Source organism: Solanum verrucosum, unplaced genomic scaffold (assembly GCF_900185275.1).
Source record: "Solanum verrucosum unplaced genomic scaffold, falcon-dt-bn FXZP01000108.1, whole genome shotgun sequence".
Lineage (NCBI taxonomy): Eukaryota > Viridiplantae > Streptophyta > Magnoliopsida > Solanales > Solanaceae > Solanum > Solanum verrucosum.
In genome coordinates this window covers 2,456,224-2,477,859 of record NW_026020274.1, presented here as the reverse complement: position 1 = coordinate 2,477,859, position 21,636 = coordinate 2,456,224, and the positions used below count along the sequence as shown (strand labels likewise).

General features: G+C 37.1%; 1 protein-coding gene and 1 pseudogene across 1 annotated transcript in view; both read left to right on the top strand.

Annotated features, from left to right (window-relative positions):
• LOC125833971 (fructose-1,6-bisphosphatase, cytosolic) overlaps window positions 1-21,636 on the top strand; it is a 312,269-nt gene that overhangs the window by 96,544 nt on the left and 194,089 nt on the right. The window lies entirely within an intron of this gene.
• LOC125833857 (sugar transport protein 4-like) overlaps window positions 1-21,636 on the top strand; it is a 33,033-nt pseudogene that overhangs the window by 4,832 nt on the left and 6,565 nt on the right.

The window sequence follows — 21,636 nt, the reverse complement described above, 5'->3', positions numbered from 1 at the left end:
TTGAAAGTGTTACAATCTGAATTAATTTTCTTAATTTCATTTTTTCATTCAATATTCTTCATTTTTTTTTCATTTCTACTTTCTTTTATCCCATTTTATTAAATTATTTGATAAAACTTCTGCAGGTTAATTATTCTTAATTTTTTTAATAGTTGTCATGAAATTAAAATTTCAATAAATGCCGTTGTCTTGTATTTTTCACTCTCTTTGATTTTCCACACTAAACATTTATGGTTTTTAATTATAATCAAGGCGAGGTTACAATTGATCGGCAGGAGTTCATTTAGCATTAACATGAATCCTAATTCTTTTAAAAGATCCTTTCGTAAAACTCTTCTACTTTTTAAAAACAAAATAAGCAAAATAAAACTTCTTCCTTCTTCCATAATATGTAATCTGGCAAATGATCTTTTTGTATAACTCTCGTCATCTATTTTACAGCGATGCCATTAGAGACACAGAGCTGACATATGAAGTGAACTTTTACAGGCCGTGTCAATCACAGCTCCAGCTTCCAGCGAGCGACAAGTTGTGCCGATCACAGAGCCAACCTCGATCGATCACTATTGAGAGGTAATTTCTCAGAGATTTCCTAAATTAGTTTGGCCACACCAATCAATGATAGCATAGGTATTCATTCTATTAATCATTGATTAACAAAACATGACATGCAATATTATTCAGTTCACGTGAACTTTTTCTTTATATTTCTCTGTTCACATTGCAATAAATTACGACATGATATGATCTAATTATCCAACTCTAACCCATAACCCAAATAAACCTTATTCACTGATAATCATGATTGTAGTAATAATTTACGTTTATATGATGAATTAACTAAAGATACCATCACTTAGGATATTGAGATGATTGCAACGAGTACAAAGTTGTCATGTATCCTTTGAGACGAGGTACATACTTTCTCAAAATATTTTGGTTTTTAGTTGTTTTTGTGAAAATTTAATGAAATGCCCAATTATTTGAACTTATAATTGTATTTGTTTATTGTTGTCAACATTTTTTTTAATGAGAGTGAATTAATTTTCATATGAAAATGTTTTTGTAGAAAATACATCCTGAAGCTAGTGAAATCATTATGTTGGCTTCAGACACAACAAATAGAGTTGCTTAAGACACAACAAGTAGCGTTGCTCTAGCTTCACAACATCAGAGGTATATTCTTAGTTCTCACCAAGATTAATTAGCTGATATTCTAAATCACAGTACCTTATTAAGTCAATATTTAAGAAATACATCATTTAACTTGAATTGCAGTGACGTACTGATTCAATCACGGCTTACTTCGATTGTTGTTACCATCTTATTGGTAGTATTTGGGGGGCTAACTATTGGTTTCGCCATGAATATCACATGTATTTTCCCTCTGTTATTGGCTAGTAATTTGGTCTATCATATTTCATATGTGCTCGAAAAATGAAAACAATTGATGAGAGATATAGGAATCAAATAATCAGTCAATGAACTTGTTTTGTTAGTTACAATGTTAGTAATTAGAATTGCATGACTAAGTTACCTTTCTTTATTAGTCTCAACTTCCATTAGTTTTTCATGCATGTCTTTCCTTTTTTTAATTTCTCATATGATGTTTGGAATAAAGGAAGAATAAGTGCAGCATGTGTATCTCGTGCGCTGTACTTGCATTTTTTGCGCTATACGTGCATCGCATCCGTTGTACGTGCATCTCGTGTGTGGTACATTTCAATAATGTGTTGTACATGTGTCTTGTGCGTGGTATTTTGAATATATTGATTTTATAAGCCAACCTAACCCAATTTAACCTTTTAAAGTGTTTCAATTTTAATTAATCTTCTTAATTTCATTTTTTTTCATTCAATATTCTTCATTTTCCCTTCATTTCTACTCTCTTTTATCCAATTTTATTAAATTATTTGATAAAACTTCAAGTGAATTATTCTTAATTTTTTGAATAGTTGTCGTGAAATTATAATTTCAATAATCGTCATTGTCTTGTATGTATCACACTCTCTTTGATTTTGCACACTAAACATTTATGATTTTTAATTATAATCAAGGTGAGATTATAATTGATCAACAGGGGTTCATTCTTCTAGCGAGCGACATGTTGTGCCGATCAAATCACTATTGAGAGGTAATTTCTCAGAGATTTCCTAAATTAGTTTGGTCACACAAATCAGTGATAGCATAGGTGTTAGTTCTATTGATCATTAATTAATAAAATATGACATGCAATATTATTTAGTGCACTTGACCTTTTTATTTATCTTTCTCCGTTTACATTGCATTAAATCACTACCTGATCAGATCCAATTATCCAACTCTAACCCATAACCCAAATAAACCCTATTCACTAATAATAATGATTGTAGTAATGATTTACGTTTATATGATGAATTAACTAAAGATACCATCATTCAGGGAATTGAGAAGATTGCAACGAGTACAAAGTTGTCATGTAGCTTTTGAGACGAGGTACATACTTTCTCAAAACATTTTGATTTTTAGTTTTTTTTTGAAAATTTAATGAAATGCCCAATTATTTGAACTTATAATTATATTGCTTTATTCTTGTCAACATTTTTTCTTTAATGAGAGTGAATTAATTTTCATATGAAAATGTTTTAGGAGGGAATACATCCTGAAGCTAGTGAAATCATTCTGTTGGCTTTAGACACAACAAATAGCGTTGCTTCAGACACAAATAGTAGCGTTGCTCTATCTTCACAACATCAGAGGTATATTCTTAGTTCTCACCAAGATTAATTAGCTGATATTCTAAATCACAGTACTTTGTTAAGTCAACATTTAAGAAATACATCATTTAACTTGAATTACAACGACGTATTGATGCAATCACGGTTTAGTTCTATTGTTGCTACCATCTTATTGGAAGTATTGGGGGGCTAACCATAAGCTTCGCCATGAATATCAAAGGTATTTTCCCTCTGTTATTGGCTAGTAATTTGGTCTATGATATTTTGTATGTGCTCGAAAAATGAAAACAATTGATGAGAGATATAGGAATCAGATAATCAGTCAATGAACTTGTTTTGTCATCTACAATGTTAGTAATCAGAATTGCATGACCAAGTTACCTTTCTTTATTACTCTCAACTTCCATTAGTTTTTCATGCATGTCTTTCCTTTTTTAATTTCTTATCTGATGTTTGGAATAAAGGAAGAATAAGTGCAACACGTGTATCTTGTGTGCGTACGTACATCTTTTGCTTTGTACGTGCATCTTTTGTGTTGCACGTGCATCACATGCGTTGTACGTGCATCTCGTGTGTGATACATGTCCATAATGTGTTCTACATGCATCTTGTGCGTGGTATTTTGAATATTTTGATTTTATAAGCGAGCCTAGCCCTATTTGACCCGTTGAAAGTGTTTCAGTTTTAATTAATCTTCTTAATTTAATTTTTATCATTCAATATTCTTCATATTTTCTTCATTTCTACGCTCTTTTATCCCATTTTATTAAATTATTTGAAGCGAGCATTAACAGGCCGTGTCGATCATAGCTCCAGCTTCCAGCAAGCGACATGTTGTGCCGATCACAGAGCCAACCTCCACCGATCAATATTGTGAGGTAATTTATCAGAGATTTCCTAAATTAGTTTGGCCACACCAATCAGTGATAGCATAGGTAGTCATTCTATTAATCATTGATTTATAAAATATGACATGCAATATTATTTAGTGCACTCCGTTCACATTGCAATAACTCACAACCTGATTTGATCTAATTATCCAACTCTAACCCATAACCCAAATAAACCCTATTCACTGATAAACATGATTATAGTAATTATTTAAGTTTATATGATGAATTAACTAATGATACCATCATTCAGGGAATTGAGAAGATTGCAATGAGTACAAAGTTGTCATGTAGCCTTTGAGACGAGGTACATACTTTCTCAAAACATTTTGATTTTTAGTTTTTTTTTGAAAATTTAATGAAATGCCCAATTATTTGAACTTATAATTATATTGCTTTATTCTTGTCAACATTTTTTCTTTAATGAGAGTGAATTAATTTTCATATGAAAATGTTTTAGGAGGGAATACATCCTGAAGCTAGTGAAATCATTCTGTTGGCTTTAGACACAACAAATAGCGTTGCTTCAGACACAAATAGTAGCGTTGCTCTATCTTCACAACATCAGAGGTATATTCTTAGTTCTCACCAAGATTAATTAGCTGATATTCTAAATCACAGTATTTTGTTAAGTCAACATTTAAGAAATACATCATTTAACTTGAATTACAACGACGTATTGATTCAATCACGGCTTAGTTCTATTGTTGCTACCATCTTATTGGAAGTATTGGGGGGCTAACCATAAGCTTCGCCATGAATATCAAAGGTATTTTCCCTCTGTTATTGGCTAGTAATTTGGTCTATGATATTTTGTATGTGCTCGAAAAATGAAAACAATTGATGAGAGATATAGGAATCAGATAATCAGTCAATGAACTTGTTTTGTCATCTACAATGTTAGTAATCAGAATTGCATGACCAAGTTACCTTTCTTTATTACTCTCAACTTCCATTAGTTTTTCATGCATGTCTTTCCTTTTTTAATTTCTCATATGATGTTTGGAATAAAGAAAAATAAGTGCAACACGTGTATCTCGTGTGCTGTACATGTATCTTTTGCGTTGTACGTGCATCTTTTTCATTGCACGTGCATCACATGTGTTGTATGTGCATTTTGTGTGCTGCACGTGTATCGCGTGGGTTGTACTTGTATCTCGTGTGTGGTACATGTTTATAATGTGTTGGACATGCATCTTGTGCGTGGTATTTTAAATATTTTGATGTTATTAGACGGCCTAGCCCTATTTGACCCCTTGAAAGTATTTCAATTTTAATTAATCTCCTTAATTTCATTTTTTTCATTAAATATTCTTCATTTTCCCTTCATTTCTACTCTCTTTTATCCCATTTTATTAAATTATTTGATAAAACTTCAGGTTAATTATTTCTTAATTTTTTGAATAGTTGTCGTGAAATTATAATTTCAATAATTGTCATTGTCTTGTATGTATCACACTCTCTTTGATTTTCCACACTAAACATTTATGGTTTTAATTATAATCAAGGTGGGGTTCTAATTGATCAGCAGCGTTTCATTTAGCATTAATAGGAAACCAAATTCTTCTAAAAGTTTCTTTTGTAAAATTCTTCAACTTTTTAAAAATAAAATAAGCAAAATAAAACATCTTCCTTCTTCCATAATATGGAATGTGACAAATGATCTTTTTGTCTAACTCTCGTCATCTATTTTACAACGATACCACTAGAGACACAGAGCTGACATATGAAGCGAGTATTAACAGGCCGTGTCGATCACATCTCCAGCTTCCAGCGAGCGACATGTTGTGCCGATCAAATAGCCAACCTCCACTGATCACTATTGAGAGGTAATTTCTCAGAGATTTCCTAAATTAGTTTGGCCACACCAATTAGTGATAGCATAGGTATTCATTATATTAATCATTGATTAATAAAATATGACATGCAATATTATTTAGTGCACGTGAACATTTTCTTTATCTTTGTCCGTTCACATTGCAATAAATCACGACCTTATCTGATCCAATTATCCAACTCTAACCATAACCCAAATACAATCCTATTCACTGATAATCATGATTGTAGTAATGATTTACGCTTATATGATGAATTAACTAGAGATACCATCATTCAGGGAATTGAGAAGATTGCAACGAGTAGAAAGTTGTCATGTAGCCTTTGAGACGAGGTACATACTTTCTCAAAACATTTTGGTTTTTAGTTGTTTTTGTGAAAATTTAATGAAATGCCCAATTATTTGAACTAGAGTCTGTTGTATACATTCCTCTTTATAATTTGAATTACTAGTTTAAAATTAGTATGAACGTACATCACTTTCACGTGATGAGGAAAGTCTTTCCTGGGATAAGTATAGCATGTACAATACCTAAGTTTTTGATAGCTTGAGAATGTTAGTGTCACGACCCAATTTCTCAAGTCATGATGACGCCTACTATATGACCCACCAATAGGCAAGCCGACCCATATCCCGGAACTCGAAGTAATGAGATGTTAGGGTAGAAAACCAACCAATCAACCTAAAATAGTAATAAATATAACAAGAACATGCAATGAACGGGCGAAAGCGACTAGACATATATACATAAAATGAATTCCTCCCAAAACCTGGAAGTCACAAGTACAGAGCTTCTAACAAAAGTACAAGTCCTAAAAGTGGACTACAGAAGCAAGCAGTCTAAAAAGGCAAAAGACAAGCAAAAGTAAGTACAGAAGGAGACGGGAAAATCCAGGACGTTGTGTGCTCACCCTTGCCTCCGATCACGACCGTAGCTGGCTCTAATCAACGTCGGTAGCTAGTACTTGGACCTGCATCACGAAAATAGATGCAGAGTGTAGTATGAGTACCAAAACAATAGGTACCCAGTAGGCATCACGCCGACTGAGCAAGGTAAGCAAAAGTAAACTGAAATGCGAATAAAGGGTCACAATCAAGGGCAAAAGAGTAGTAAATATGGGTATGTACACGAGCGTACAGGTAACAAAGACAAGAAATCTAACTAACTCCGCCGGGCTCCCATAAACCCGACGGGTACGCTCGTGCACAATAACAGAAACCACCTGCACGGACCCCCATAATCCCGGCAGATGCACTGGCAGTTGAAGTAAAAGAATGGAGCTAGAAGGTCTATCACAATATTACCAATTTCCAGACTTTAAATGAACCATTCCCAATTATATTCCAAGATCTCATTACGTCCCGGACTTTAATCGGAACATCTCCAACCTGGTATCAAAACCTCAACCTACAGATGAGAGTAATCAAAGACTAAACTGAAGCTTCAGTAAGGAATTGGGAATGTACCACGTGCAAGCTGGACCACGGACTCTAACCGGGTACATAGCTAATGAGTCAACCTATATGGGCTGGACCAAAGACTCGAACCGAGTGCTGTAGCCAAAGGTCGGGCACGGGTGAGCTGGACCATGGACTCGAACCGGGTACTGTAGCCAAAATCAGATCACAGGTAAGCTGGACCACAGACTCTAACCGGGTACTATAGCTAAGCCTGGACATAAGTAAGTTGGACCACGGACTCTAACCGGGTGCTGTAGCTAAGAATCAATATCCAACCATACGTCGCGGGTAATATCACCAAACCGATTACCGTAAATAATCATTTCAGTCCGACCCTCATATACTCCAAATCGCCGAGGAAGTATCCAATAGTGAGTAAGATAGACCACGGACTTTAACTGGGTATTTGTAGCCGATAGAAAAGCAGGGCATTATGGATACAAGGTCATAAGCTGAGTTACCGCCTAGCTAAGGCTCAGACTATCAGACTCAAGTCTGCTATATCAGTCTACAAGGAGCTGACCGTCCGAAACAACGTCGAAAAAGTTCCACTGCCCAACGACATCCGAAACCTCGCAAGTCTATGGCAACACTAGTCTAAGCCTAGACTAAGGCCAAACATACTTCAAATCAATATCGTCATATACACCACAAGGTATGGATGTTCAATAATATCAAGAGTCATGCTTTCATAATCCAACAATTTCCCGAAATAAGGTCTAAGGCATGATTTATAGAAATTTAGCATGCTTGACACCCAAACCCCTCCATACTCAAGCAAATCAATAAACAATTGCCTAACATGCTCAATCTCATGAGGGGAAAGCATAGCCTACCTGAAAGCCGATCACGCGTGCTCCAACTCATGGTACCAGAGCTTTTCCCCTCCGAACGGTCTCCAAATGCTTCCCCACTATCAAAAGGTTAAATACCTCATCATTATGAATATGTTGACACTAAAATTATATTTTTCGGAGACGAACCCAAAATTGGGTCTAAAACGGGATTGTGGGACCCACAATTGGAATCCCGAAAACGAATCCGTGGAAACATCCCAAATACCTTACTAAACTAATACCCCAAAATTTAGCACAAAAAGATGCCTAAAACATAGCAAATCATCCCCAACAATTAAAATCATTAATAAGTCTTAACTTACGACTTGGCAGCCCCTTGATCACCAAATTTTGGAAAAATGAGACCCTTCCAACCCAAACAGATTATACCACGACGATTCTTGCGAAAAACTCTACAAGTTAGCCTCAAGAATGACTCAAAACGGACCTAAGATGATCAAGATCTAACCTTTCAAAGTTCAACAAAAATTCATTCCGAAAATCACTTTAGCAGTAGCTAAATTCGATTCCTTACGTCAAAGGAAGCCTCCCCTCGCATTTCTGAGCTCACCCCTAGATTCCCCACGAAATTCTCTTGAAATTAGCCTTTTGAATCACCTAATTTGAGCTTAAAATGGAGGAGATATCTATGTTTGAAGATGAGGAAGAAAGAAGAAAAAAAAGGACGAAAATTGTCCTTAAATCTGGAAATTTCCAGATTTCAACCCGCTGCCACGTCACCACCACGATAGAATTCAACAACTCTTCAAACTTAAATTTTGATGTTCTGGACTCGTTTGGAGTCGGAAAAACACAAACCATATAAGGAATTTGATTGGAAATGATATTTCGGACTCAACGGTGAAGTCAGAATTTCCATTGGAGATCGCTTCGATGAAAAGTGGGTCCCACACCCAGTATCGTTTTGAGCCAGATTCCACAACGGGTATCTAAAGCGTCGAGAAGTGAACAAAGGGTGGTTCTGGACCAAAATCGATATTCCGAAGCTAACCTAGCTGTCAGAATTTTCATCTGAGCACGTCTTCCAAAAAGGTTGACCAAAGTCAACTATAGGCCAAATTGTAAGGGCAAAAACGTCAAATGGCCCTAAACTCGTACCGATTGCCTCGATACTCGTGTTGACCATGCTACTAGCCAAATTTGGCCATTCCGGAGCTGATGGAATCGTCAGAATTTTATTCTGAGGTCTTTTACCTGAATTTATGACCGAAGTCAACTTTTCAAGTTATAAAATCTCCAAAACAGGGAAACGGGCCTAAAACTGAAACGAACGACCAGGCGACCGAATAGTCAATGCCAGCAAGTCATAAATGACTTGGGGTCGCTACAGGAACGATCTAAACGATGAAATGAATGCTTTAATTTAAAAAATGACCTGGAGGGTCATTACAGATAGGATGGTTCAATCTGGGCTGATGACTGATGATTAGGCATAAAGAATCCAAATTCCAACAAAGCAATTAGCCCAACTACAAAAAATCCTAGCAGAGACACCAAAGCATCCAACAACCAATCTACTAAAACCACTCTCCCTATTACAAATCCATTTCCAATTACAAATGACCTTGGAACCTCAAAACACACCAAATCAGTAGAAAAACAGACATTGGAGAAGCAAAAGAAAAGATTAGAAGAAATTAAAGAAGGAAGCACAATTTATTTAGCATATATAAAAGATTGAAAAGTATAGACCTACGATTTTGAGAATGTTTGAGACACGCTTTGATAAGGTTTCGTTGTTGCTTTAAATAATTACAAAACTTCTTGCTACAATTGCTAGCAATATGACTATTCCTTGCAACTGTAGCATTGAGTTGTAGTCATATTCCTAAGTTTTCCTTTATTTTGAGCTTCAAATGCAATAATGACCTCATTTTCTTGATTGAAAGCATTTTTCATGACAAGATAATCCTCTTTACAAAGTAATCCCTTAAAACAAACATTCAAGGAGAAGTATGAGTCACAATTCCTTTGATTGTATTTCATTAAAAATTGGCCTCTCTTGCCTTTTTCATCAATTCTCTAAATTTTATAGAGAGATACAATAGGTATTTCAGAATAAAAAATATTATAAAACTTAGTGTGTGAGTTGTGAAATCCAGGAAAATTATCCCGAATATATAGACCTCCTTGAGAGTAATTGGTAGTTTCATACTCTAACTGAAAATATCTTGTGCTATTGTCTTGGTTTAAACTTTTTTAAAAATAATTCTACATTACCTTAACCGTCTTGTATGACTTGAGATTAAGAACAATAAATGGGTCAATTGATCCTAAAATCCATAACATCACCCAAAAATCTTTAACACTCCTTTGAGCTAACTTTGTAGAATTAGTAGGAGAAGAATCACTTCCTTCTATGTGGTCCCATAATTCTTTTTCGATGACAAATAGTTGAGGAGAAATGTTGTGTGTTAGTCTTTATGAACTAATTAGTTATGAATAGAAAAAACAACAATTCAATTTTTTGTTTAATTTTTTTTTTCAAATGCAAAGAAAAGAGAAACCAAAATTTGGGGTGGTTTCATAGGGGTTGTGATGAATAATTAGAATCTCTCCACCTCCAATGACAAGCTTTTGAGATAAGAAAAATCTATAAAAAGGGATTTGTATGTTTAGTGAACAGGCCAAAATATATCATTTATGGTATTGGTTTTAGCGAAATTCAATAATTTGAACGCAAATTTGTATTCAACACAAAGGTTTTATTCTTTCGGTGGAAACCCTCATTACCACAACAACTTTAGGTTTAGCAACAACATTGGTCACCAAAAATCATATTCTTTTTGTGACAACGTTAAGTTGCCAAAACTGTTTTCTCAATAACTAAAATAGTCAATTCTAATATATTAGAAGCATCCAATAGTAATCAACAAACTATTTCACAAATTAAACATTATATGCAGTTCCATTATAAATGGTTATGAAATATATATTACACAATAATATAGTTTATTGTTCGTTGTTATTGTATGCACGAACATATTACAAATTCAAAAAATTAACTGTCTTCAAACTCATCCTTGGTCAACTTCATCGGTGATTACTTAACAATATTACTTGAAGGTGCATTTGCTAAATTAATTTGTGAAATGGTTATGCATGCAATAGTTCTTACTAAAATAGAAGTCCCAAATCAAGTGGTTTTAAAAGGACACTGTACTAGTAAGTACTTTCACAGTATGGTAAGGGAAAGAAGAGGGAAACAACATATTTGCAAAATCAAGAACCATAAAGACACATGAGTATAGGGAGGTAAGAAGATAGCTAAAGCTACAATCATGTAGTTTGAAAATATGCTTAATCTTCCACAATAGGATATATATGAATTATACTTTGATTATATCTGTACGTCGAACGATAGAAGTATTATAATGAAGATAATGACATATTGACAAACATTCCTCAAGAAGAGGAGATAAATGAGGGATTATAATTGATCATCATGAGTTCATTTAGCATTAGCCGGGGACCAAATTTTTATAAAAGATCCTTTCATAATACTTTTCAGCTTTTTAAAAATAAAATAAGCAGAATACAAATTCCTCCTTCTTCCAATATTTGTAATCTAACAAAGGATATTCTTGTCTAATTCTCATCATCTGTTTTATAGCGATGTCGTTGGAGGCACAGAGCTAACATATGAAGCGAGCACTCACATGTTGTGATCGACTTTCGGTGAGCCGTAATAGGTTGTGCCGATCACAGTGTCAACCTCCACCGATCTTTATTTTGAGGTAATTTCTCATAAATTTCTGAAATTAGTTTGGCCACACCAATCAGTGATAACATTAATAATCATTCTATTAATCATTGATTAATAAAATATGACATGCAATCTTATTTTGTCCGCATGAACTTTTTCTTAATCTGTCACAGTTCACATTACAATAAATCACAATATGATCTGATTCAATTATCCAACTCTAACGCATAACCCGAATAAACCCTATTCACTGATAATCATGATTGTAGTATTGATTTACATTAATATGATGAATTAACTAAAGATCCCATCATTCAGGGAATTGATAAAATTGCAACGAGTACAAAGTTGTCCTGTAGTCTTTGAGACGAGGTACATACTTATCTCAAAAGATTATGGTTTTTCGTAATTTTTTTGTGAAAATTTTGATGAAATGCCCAATTATTTGAACTAGAGTCTGTCGTATACATTCCTCTTTATAATTAGAATTACTAGTATAAAATAAGTATGAACGTACATCACTTTCAAGTGATGAGGAACGTTTTTCCTAATATAAGTACAAAATGTACAGTACCTTACTTTTGGATTGCCCGAGAATGATAGGAAGGTTCAATATGAGCTCATGAATGATGATTGTGCATAAGGAAGCTGGATTCCAACAAAGCCATTAGCCTAGCTATAAAAAAATCTCAATAGAGACACCAAAGCATCCAACAACCAATCTAGTTAAACCTCTCTCTATTACAAAAACATTTCCAGTGACAAATGACCTTGGAAACACAGAACACACCAGATCAGTAGAAAAACAGACATTGGAGAAGCAAAAACAAAAGATTAGATGAAATAAAAGAAGGAAGCACAATTTGTTTAGCATGTATAAAAGCTTGAAAAGTATTGACCCTACGTTTTTTAGAGTATTTGAGACACTCTTTGATAAGATTTCCATGGTGCTAATTTAAATAGTTACATAACTTCTTGTACAATTGCTAGCAATATGACTATATTGTAGCATTGAGTTCTAGTTGTATTCCCAACTTTTCCTTTATGTTGAGCTTCAAATGCAACAATGGCCTCATTTTCTTGATTGAAAGCATTTTTTTGAGGCAAGATAATCCTCTTTACGAAGTAATCCACTAAAACAAACATCCAAGGAGGAACACGGTTCACAATTCCTTTGATTGTATTTCATTAAAGTATTGTATGAAATAGAAGTAGATGGACAAAAAAAACAAGTAGTGCTAGATGATTCTAAGATTATATCTCAAGACTCAAGGTGTTACAATTGAAGATTTCAACCCTCTCATAAAAATGTATAATATTGATTGAAAATTTAGATATGTACACTTTAATTTAATAAAATAATTTTTTTTATAATAGATATTTAATATAGTTTCTCTCTATAAAATAAAAAATCTTAATATTAAAAGTACATTGGTACTCACCCTTTTTCGCAATTTAACTGTCACGCCCCGAGCCTACACCCTGGGAGGGACCGGCACTCAGAGACCATTGCTGGCCCCAAGCGAACCCTTGGCCTGGCTTTCTTAACTCAGCGGAAACTTAACTCAACAGAATAACTTAAAGCAATGCAAGTTTACACAATGACTTTAACTTATAAGATTCCGGCCACAAGGGCATCTCGAATCTCCAAATAGATATTTACATATATACATAGAAGAGAGACTCAAAACTAACTGATTGACTGTCTATGAAGCCTCTAACATACTGAGATGGATGTTGGGACAGACCCCGCAACATCCTAATAGAACAAAACTAAGTACACTAAATAATTGAGTCCTCCGGAATGTAAAGAGGCTCACCACTGACTCTGGAGTGCTCAGCTGGATCAACGACGAGCAGGATGCTGATCCGGGGTACCTGTATCTGCATCATAATAAGATGCAGGCCAACTGGCATCACTACATGGAATGTACGAGTATGCGAGTTGGAAAACTAAACCACGACTTAAGCTTGAAAGGAAAACAAGAGAGAATACTTAGCTTTACTCTGTTCGACTCATGAACAACTAAACTCAAATATGTAAAGCAATAAGACACATGCAATACATAAATAACTTGTAAAACAATGTAAACAACTTAACTCGTTAATGATAAAACAATAACAAACTCAACTTTAGTTATTTAAAAGTAATATAACTTTTATGGGAGGTTCTTTAACTGACAACCACCACTATGAGCCCTAGTGATGATACAACGTCTTACCTCACGTTGCCCGAGGACCATCCTATAACTTGCCATGATATAGGACCTTACTTTTGCTTAGTGGATCCACTAGCCTAATCTCACATGATCATCTAAAAAGAATGATACGTCAAGTCCCATGTTGGCGCATGGTTCTTATGGAGAGTTGAATTAATATGAACTCGTGTCCCCAATTCGGTGCTCAATACTACTCCCAAAAATACTTTGGCTCATGCTTTTAAATTAACTTCTTTCTTTGATTGAGATAATTACTCAAAACTTAACCCAAAGGCTCTTTTGGAAATCATGGTTCATTCCTTACTTAAATGTAAAAGCATTTATAACTTTTTCGGGAATACTTAGTTCCCTAATAGCTTTTGAGAAAATGGACTCAACTTTAAACTCTTGACTTAACTTGAAATCCAAGACTCTTACTCGACTTGAAACTTGAGACTATTTTCTTGACTTGGAGCTCAACACTCTTGCTTGACTTTGAAACTTGAAACGAAGTTAAAACGTTCAATAACGACTCTTGAAAAAGCTTGGAGGACTTGCTTGAACTTACTTCTTAACACTCCTTGACTTGACTCTAACTTCACCTTAGCTTGATACTAACTCGCCTAGAATTGAATTATGAATTCAAGGTGTATGATCACACGTATTTAGATGAGTTCGGGATGTTTAGAAACACTTTGGGGTGTTGGAAACAACTAGGGAATGTAGGTATAACACCTAGGAACATGCATGAGAAAGCATGGAAAGAAAGAGGGGAACATGGTGTCTTTGGCGCTCTGCAAGGCGCGGACCGCCAGCCCTCAAAGGTCAAAGGTCGCCTGCTGGCGCTCTGAGTGGCGCGCCGCCCCAAGGGCTGGGCTTCAGTGCCCCTCTTGGGGCGCGCTGGCAGGCGTGACGCGCCAATCCCTAGCCCAAAAAATCCGACTTTTCTCCCTCTTTTCTTCAACTCTAAACCATTCTTACTTCAAAGGTTCCAATCCCACCCATTAGGAATCACAAAATCCCTCAATATACAATAGATTTCAACTCAAGGATACAACCAAATCATGTCCCACAACCAACAAGAACTTCAACAACACAATCAACAACATCAACAACAACTAACAACTTCAACAACATATCCAATCCTTTCTCAAATCATAAAATGAGCTTGGTGTGTGGGCGAAAGGGTCAAACCACACAAATAACTCACATACCTTGATAGGGATCACCCCCGACAAAAAATCCATGATGATCTTGACGAAAACTCCTTGATCTCTTCTTCTTCTTCTTCTCTTCTTTCTCTTCTTCTCTCTTCTTCTTCTCTTCTTCTTCTCTTCTTCACTCTCAACCCTAGCTTTCACTCTTAAAATGGAACAAAATGATCCAAGTATCAGCCTAACTCAACAATATAACCTCAAAAGAAATAGCTAGGGAAAAGACCAAAATGCCCTTAATTTTCCGGACAGACTTCCCTGCCAACTGCCCAACTTCTAAAAGGCATAACTCGCTCATACGAACTCGGAATTGAGAAAACTCGGCGGCGTTGGAAAGATCATTCCACAAGCTTCACAACCATAACTGTAACTACTCCTAAATCATCCTGAGCTGGAAGTTATGACTGCTCAAAGTTGGCCAAAAATTCATTTTTCCACACTTGGCCAAATTTTCCAGATTTTAAATTCTTTCCAAAAATGACTATTTTCGATTTTTAAGCCTCTTCTTAGTTATTTCAACTTACCGGATATTACAATATCTCCCCCTTGGGGAACATTCGTCCTCGAATGAAGTTACTCTTACAAAGCTAAGGGTGCAACATCAACTCAACACCCGACAAACAACCATGCAAACGCAACAACAACCACATAATGCTCATTATAATTAAAAGAGCACTAAGAAGGAAATTAATACCTTAATCTGCATTTCCTCTGGAATCAAAGAGATGTGGATATCTCTTCTTCATGTCCTCTTCGGCTTCCCAAGTAGCTTCCTCAACAAATTGGTTCCTCCATAGGACCTTTACTGAGGCTACATCTTTCGTTCTCAACTTACGACCTTGACGATCTAAAATCTGAACATGAACCTCCTCATAAGATAAGTTATCCTTGATCCTAATACTTTCAGTTGGTAGGATCAATGAAGGATCACCTATGCACTTCTTCAACATGGAGATGTGAAATACCGGATGAACCGCTTCTAGTTCCCGTGGTAACTCCAACTCATAAGCAACATTGCCAACTCTCTTGGCTATGCGGTAAGGTCCAATATACCGGGGACTAAGTTTTCCTTTCTTACCAAACTCATAACCCCTTTCATGGGCGAAATTTTCAAATATACCCAATCATCTACTTCAAACTCTAACTCCCTTCTCCTAACATCAGTGTAGGATTTCTGGCGACTCTGTGTCGTTTTCAACCTTCCTTGAATCACTTTCACCTTCTCCATAGCTTGGTGAACTAAATCTGGTCTTATCAACTGTGCTTCACCAACTTCAAACCATCCAATAGGAGATCTCCATCTTCTCCCATAAAGAGCTTCGTAAGGAGCCATTTGGATGCTAGAGTGATAACTGTTATTGTAGGCAAACTCAATGAGAGGTAGGTGAGCATCCCAATTGCCTTTGAAATCGATCACACAAGCTCTCAACATATCTTCTACAGTCTGAATAATACGCTCTGCTTGCCCATCAGTCTGAGGATGAAAGGCCGTACTTAAGTTCACCTTCGAACCCAAGCCTTTCTGAAAAGATTTCCAGAACTGTGCAGTAAACTGTGCACCTCTATCTGAAATAATGGAGATTGGGACTCCATGAAGTCTCACTATCTCTTGAACATACACTTGGCATAATCTTTGCTGAATTGGTAGTCTTTATCGGTAGAAAATGCGCTGACTTTGTCATTCTGTCGACAATCACCCAAATAGAATCATGCTGTCTACGAGACCTTGGCAACCCTGTGATGAAATCCATATTGATTATCTCCCACTTCCATTCCGAAAGTTCTATTCTCTGAGCTAAACCACCGGGCCTTTGGTGTTCAACTTTCACTTGTTGGCAATTTGGACACTTAGCAACAAACTCTGCAATGCCCTTCTTCATGCCATTCCACCAATAAACTTCACACAAATCACAATACATCTTGGTGGAACCCGGATGAATGGAATATTTGGAGCTATGAGCTTCCTCCATAATCCTTTCTTGGAGTCTATCTACCATAGGTATGCACAATCTACCTTGAAATCTCAAAACACCATCTCCCCCTTGTTCAAAAGCTAATACTCTTTGCTTTTGAACATTTGCCTTCAACTCAAGCAAATTGGGATCTTGATCTTGTTTCTCTCACTTCTGACACTAGTGATGACTCAGCCCTGCTCATCACTTCTATTCCTCCTTCTGCGGAATCTGTAAGGCTGACTCCCAGGCATGCCAGTCTATGCACATCTTTTGCTAACTCTCTCCTTCCTTCTTCAATATGGGTGGTACTACCCATAGATAACCTGCTCAAAGAATCAGCAGCAACATTAGCCTTACCTGGGTGGTAAAGAATACTAAGGTCATAGTCCTTGAGTAATTCTAGTCACCTCATCTGTCTGAGATTAAGCTCTTTCTGAGTAAGCACATATTGAAGGCTCTTGTGATCAGTGAATACGTCCACATGCACACCATACAAGTAATGACGCCATATCTTTAAGGCGAACACTACAGCCACTAACTCTAAGTCATGGGTCGGGTAGTTCTTCTTATGAACTTTCAACTGTCTAGAGGCATAAGCTATAACTTTGCCATTCTGCATTAGGACACAACCCAAACCAATTCTAGATGCATCACAATACACCACCAAGCCTTGAGTACCTTCTGGTAACGTCAATACTGGAGCTGTAATCAATCTCTTTTTCAGTTCCTGAAAGCTTTTCTCACAAGCTTCAGACCATTGAAATTTCACTGCTTTCTGAGTCAACTTTGTCAAAGGAGATGCAATAGACGAGAACCCCTCAACAAACCTTCTATAATAGCCAGCTAAGCCTAAGAAACTCCTAATTTCAGTTGGAGAGGTAGGTCTAGGCCAATTCTGCACTGCCTCAATCTTTCGAGTATCTACTTTGATTTCGTCACCGGACACAATGTGGCCTAAGAATGCCACAAAATTGAGCCAAAACTCACACTTAGAGAACTTGGCATACAATCTTTGTCTTTCAAAGACTGAAGAACTGTTCTGAGGTGACTAGCTGGTCTTCTTCGTTCCTTGAATAGACTAGTATGTCATCAATGAAGACGATAACAAACGTATCTAAATAAGGTTTGAAGACTCTATTCATCAAGTCCATGAAAGTTGCCGGTGCATTAGTCAACCAAAGACATGACTAAAAACTCATAATGACCATATCTGGTTCTGAATGCTGTCTTCGGAATATCACATTCCCTTACTCTCACTGATGATAGCATGATCTGTGGTCAATCTTTGAAAACAAGTGGCACCCTGAAGCTGATCGAAAAGATCATCAATCCTCGGAAGAGGGTACTTGTTCTTGATGGTAACCTTATTCAACTGGCGGTAATCTATACACATCCTAAGGGAACCATCTTTCTTCCTCACAAACAAAACCGGAGCACCCCAAGGTGAGACACTCGGTCGAATGAAACCCTTTCTAGGAGATCTTTCAACTACTCTTTCAACTTTTCAACTCTGCTGGTGCCATTCTATATGGCGGAATAGAGATAGGACGAGTATCTGGAATGAGATCTATGCCGAAATCTATTTCTCTCTCAGGAGGAATTCCGGGTAGATCATCAGGAAACACTTCTGGAAACTCTCTTACTATAGGAACTGACTGAAAATGAGGTATCTCAACACTAGAGTCATGAACTCGGACTAAGTGATAGATACAACCCTTTGAAACTAACTTTCTTGCCTTAAGGTACGAAATGCAACGACCCCTAGGCACTACTGAACTATTTCTCCACTCTATGACCGGCTCACTCGAAAACTGAAACTTGACCACTCGAGTTCTACAATCTATCGATGTATAACAAGCATGAAGCCAATCCATACCTAGAATGACATCGAAATCTACCATGTCTAACTCAATCAAATCAACCATGGTGCTCTTGTGATTGATAGAAACAGGACAATCACGATAGACTCTTTCCGCTAGAATAGACTCCCCAACAGGTGTAGTAACACAAAAGGGTTCACAAAGTCTTTCAGAAGAACATCAAACTTTTTGCAACATCAGGAGTTACAAAAATAAACTTGCTCCTGGGTCTAGCAAAGCATACACATCAAAAGCAAAGACTTTAATCATACCGGTGACAACATTTGGAGAGTTCTCTTTCTCATGACGACTGGTGATTGCATAGAGGCGATTTGCTCCTCCGCCTGTACTAGAAGTAGCTCCTCTAGGTGCCGTCCTGTCTGGGGGAGCAACTGATGAAGATTGGGACCTACTGCCTAAATTTCCATTACCTTGCTTATTCTTAGGACACTCCTTCATGAAGTGACCCTCTTCCCACACTTGAAACAACCTGTCTGGCCATCCCGACACTTACCCGGGTGGGTTCTACCACACCTAGACATGTAGGAAACGAACTACTTCTTGTGCACACTACCTGAGGACTGTGTTGGTCTAGCCTTGAAGTCTTTCGAATTCTGGCCATTAAATTCACCTCTGTATCTGGGTGCAGGTGCTCTAGTAGATGATGGAGCAGGTCCCTTTTGCCTTTGCTGAAAGAGGAACGGTTGAATTACCTTCTGCTGCCCGGACTCATTACCGTTTTGGCTCTCTTACTTCTGAATCTTCCCTGTCCCTCAGCTTCTCTTCCTCAACCTGTTGTACGTAGACATTAACTGGATATGTCCATGTCCCCGATAAGCATTGCAGCCCTACCTTCCTTACTTGACAACCGAGACATCCCAGCAACAAACAAGCTCATTCTATTTCTCATATCCGCACCATTCCGAGCATAGCGGGATAGTTGTGTAAACTTCAGACTGTACTCTTGGACACTCAAAGACTCCTACTTAAGTGTGAGGAACTCACGTACCTTGGCCTCCCTCAATTCTCGAGGAAAGAAATGCCCCAAGAAAGCTTCCTCAAAATGGGCCCAACTCGCAGGTGGTGCATTCTCAGCTCTGCCCTCTTTCCACTGGTCGAACCATGTTCTAGCAACATCCTTCAATTGATATGCAGCTAGTTCAACCCGCTCAGTATCTGCCACATGTATCATATCAAAAATCTTCTTCAACTCCTCAATGAAGTTCTCTGGATCCTCAGTAGTACTCGAACCCAGAAACTCGGAGGATTCATCCCCAAGAACTCACGGATCCTAGAAGTGTCAGCTCCTTCCTGTAGAGCTCCCCTTTGCTGACCCATCTGATTAGCTACAGCTTGACTCAACATCCTAATTGCCTCTTGAACTCGGCATTAGAAACTTCCCCTTGATCTTGCACTTCCGGTGCATAGAAAACTCTTGCTCATCTACATAACGTATATGAAGACGCCCTCTACCAACTCTTATGGAGGCATGATTATCTGAATCACGCGAAAGCACGGATTAAAAAGAAACTTTCTAGAGATAAACTATAACGACGAGATGAGTGTGAAAGAAGTGAGAAATCTTCCTAAATGTTGTAGCTCCCAATTATAGATGTGGGCGCTTCACACCGATAACTAGGACTCTACAGACACGGCTTCATAGACTCCCTAGGACTCTTGAACTCTGTGCTCTGATACCAAGTTTGTCACGCCCGAGCCTACACCCTGGGCAGGACCGGCACTCGGAGACCATTGCTGGCCCCAAGCGAACCCTTGGCCTGGCTTTCTTAACTAGCGGAAACTAACTCAACAGAATAACTTAAACAATGCAAGTTTACACAATGACTTAACTTATAAGAGTCGGCCACAAGGGCATCTCGAATCTCAAATAGATATTTACATATATACATAGAAGAGAGACTCAAACTAACTGATTGACTGTCTATGAAGCCTCTAACATACTGAGATGGATGTTGGGACAGACCCCGCAACATCCTAATAGAACAAAACTAAGTACACTAAATAATTGAGTCCTCCGGAATGTAAGGAGGCTCATCACTGACTCTGGAGTGCTCAGCTGGATCAACGACGAGCAGGATGCTGATCCGGGGTACCTGTATCTGCATCATAATAAGATGCAGGCCAACTGGCATCACTACATGGAATGTACGAGTATACGAGCTGGAAAGCTAAACCGCGACTTAAGCTTGAAAGGAAAACAAGAGAGAATACTTACCTTGACTCTGTTCGACTAATGAACAACTAAACTCAAATATGTAAAGCAATAAGACACATGTAATACATAAATAGCTTGTAAAACAATGTAAACAACTTAACTCGTTAATGATAAAACAATAACAAACTCAACTTTAATTATTTCAAAGTAATATAACTTTTATGGGAGGTTCTTTAACCGATAACCACCACTATGAGCCCTAGTGATGATACAACGTCTTACCTCACGTTTCCCGAGGACCATCCTATACCTTGTCGTGATATAAGACATTACTTTTGCTTAGTGGATCCACTAGCCTAATCTTACATGATCATCTAAAAAGAATGATACGTCAAGTCCCATGTTGGCGCATGGTTCTTATGGAGAGTTGAATTAATATGAACTCTTGTCCCCAATTCGGTGCTCAATACTACTCCCAAAAATACTTTGGCTCATGCTTTTAAATTAACTTCTTTCTTTGATTGAGATAATTACTCAAAATTTAACCCAAAGGCTCTTTTGGGAATCATGGTTCCTTCCTTACTTAAATGTAAAAACATTTATAACTTTTTCGGGAATACTTAGTTCCCTAATAGCTTTTGAGAAAATGGACTCAACTTTAAACTCTTGACCTAACTTGAAATCCAAGACTCTTACTCGACTTGAAACTTGAGACTATTTTCTTGACTTGGAGCTCAACACTCTTGCTTGACTTTGAAACTTGAAA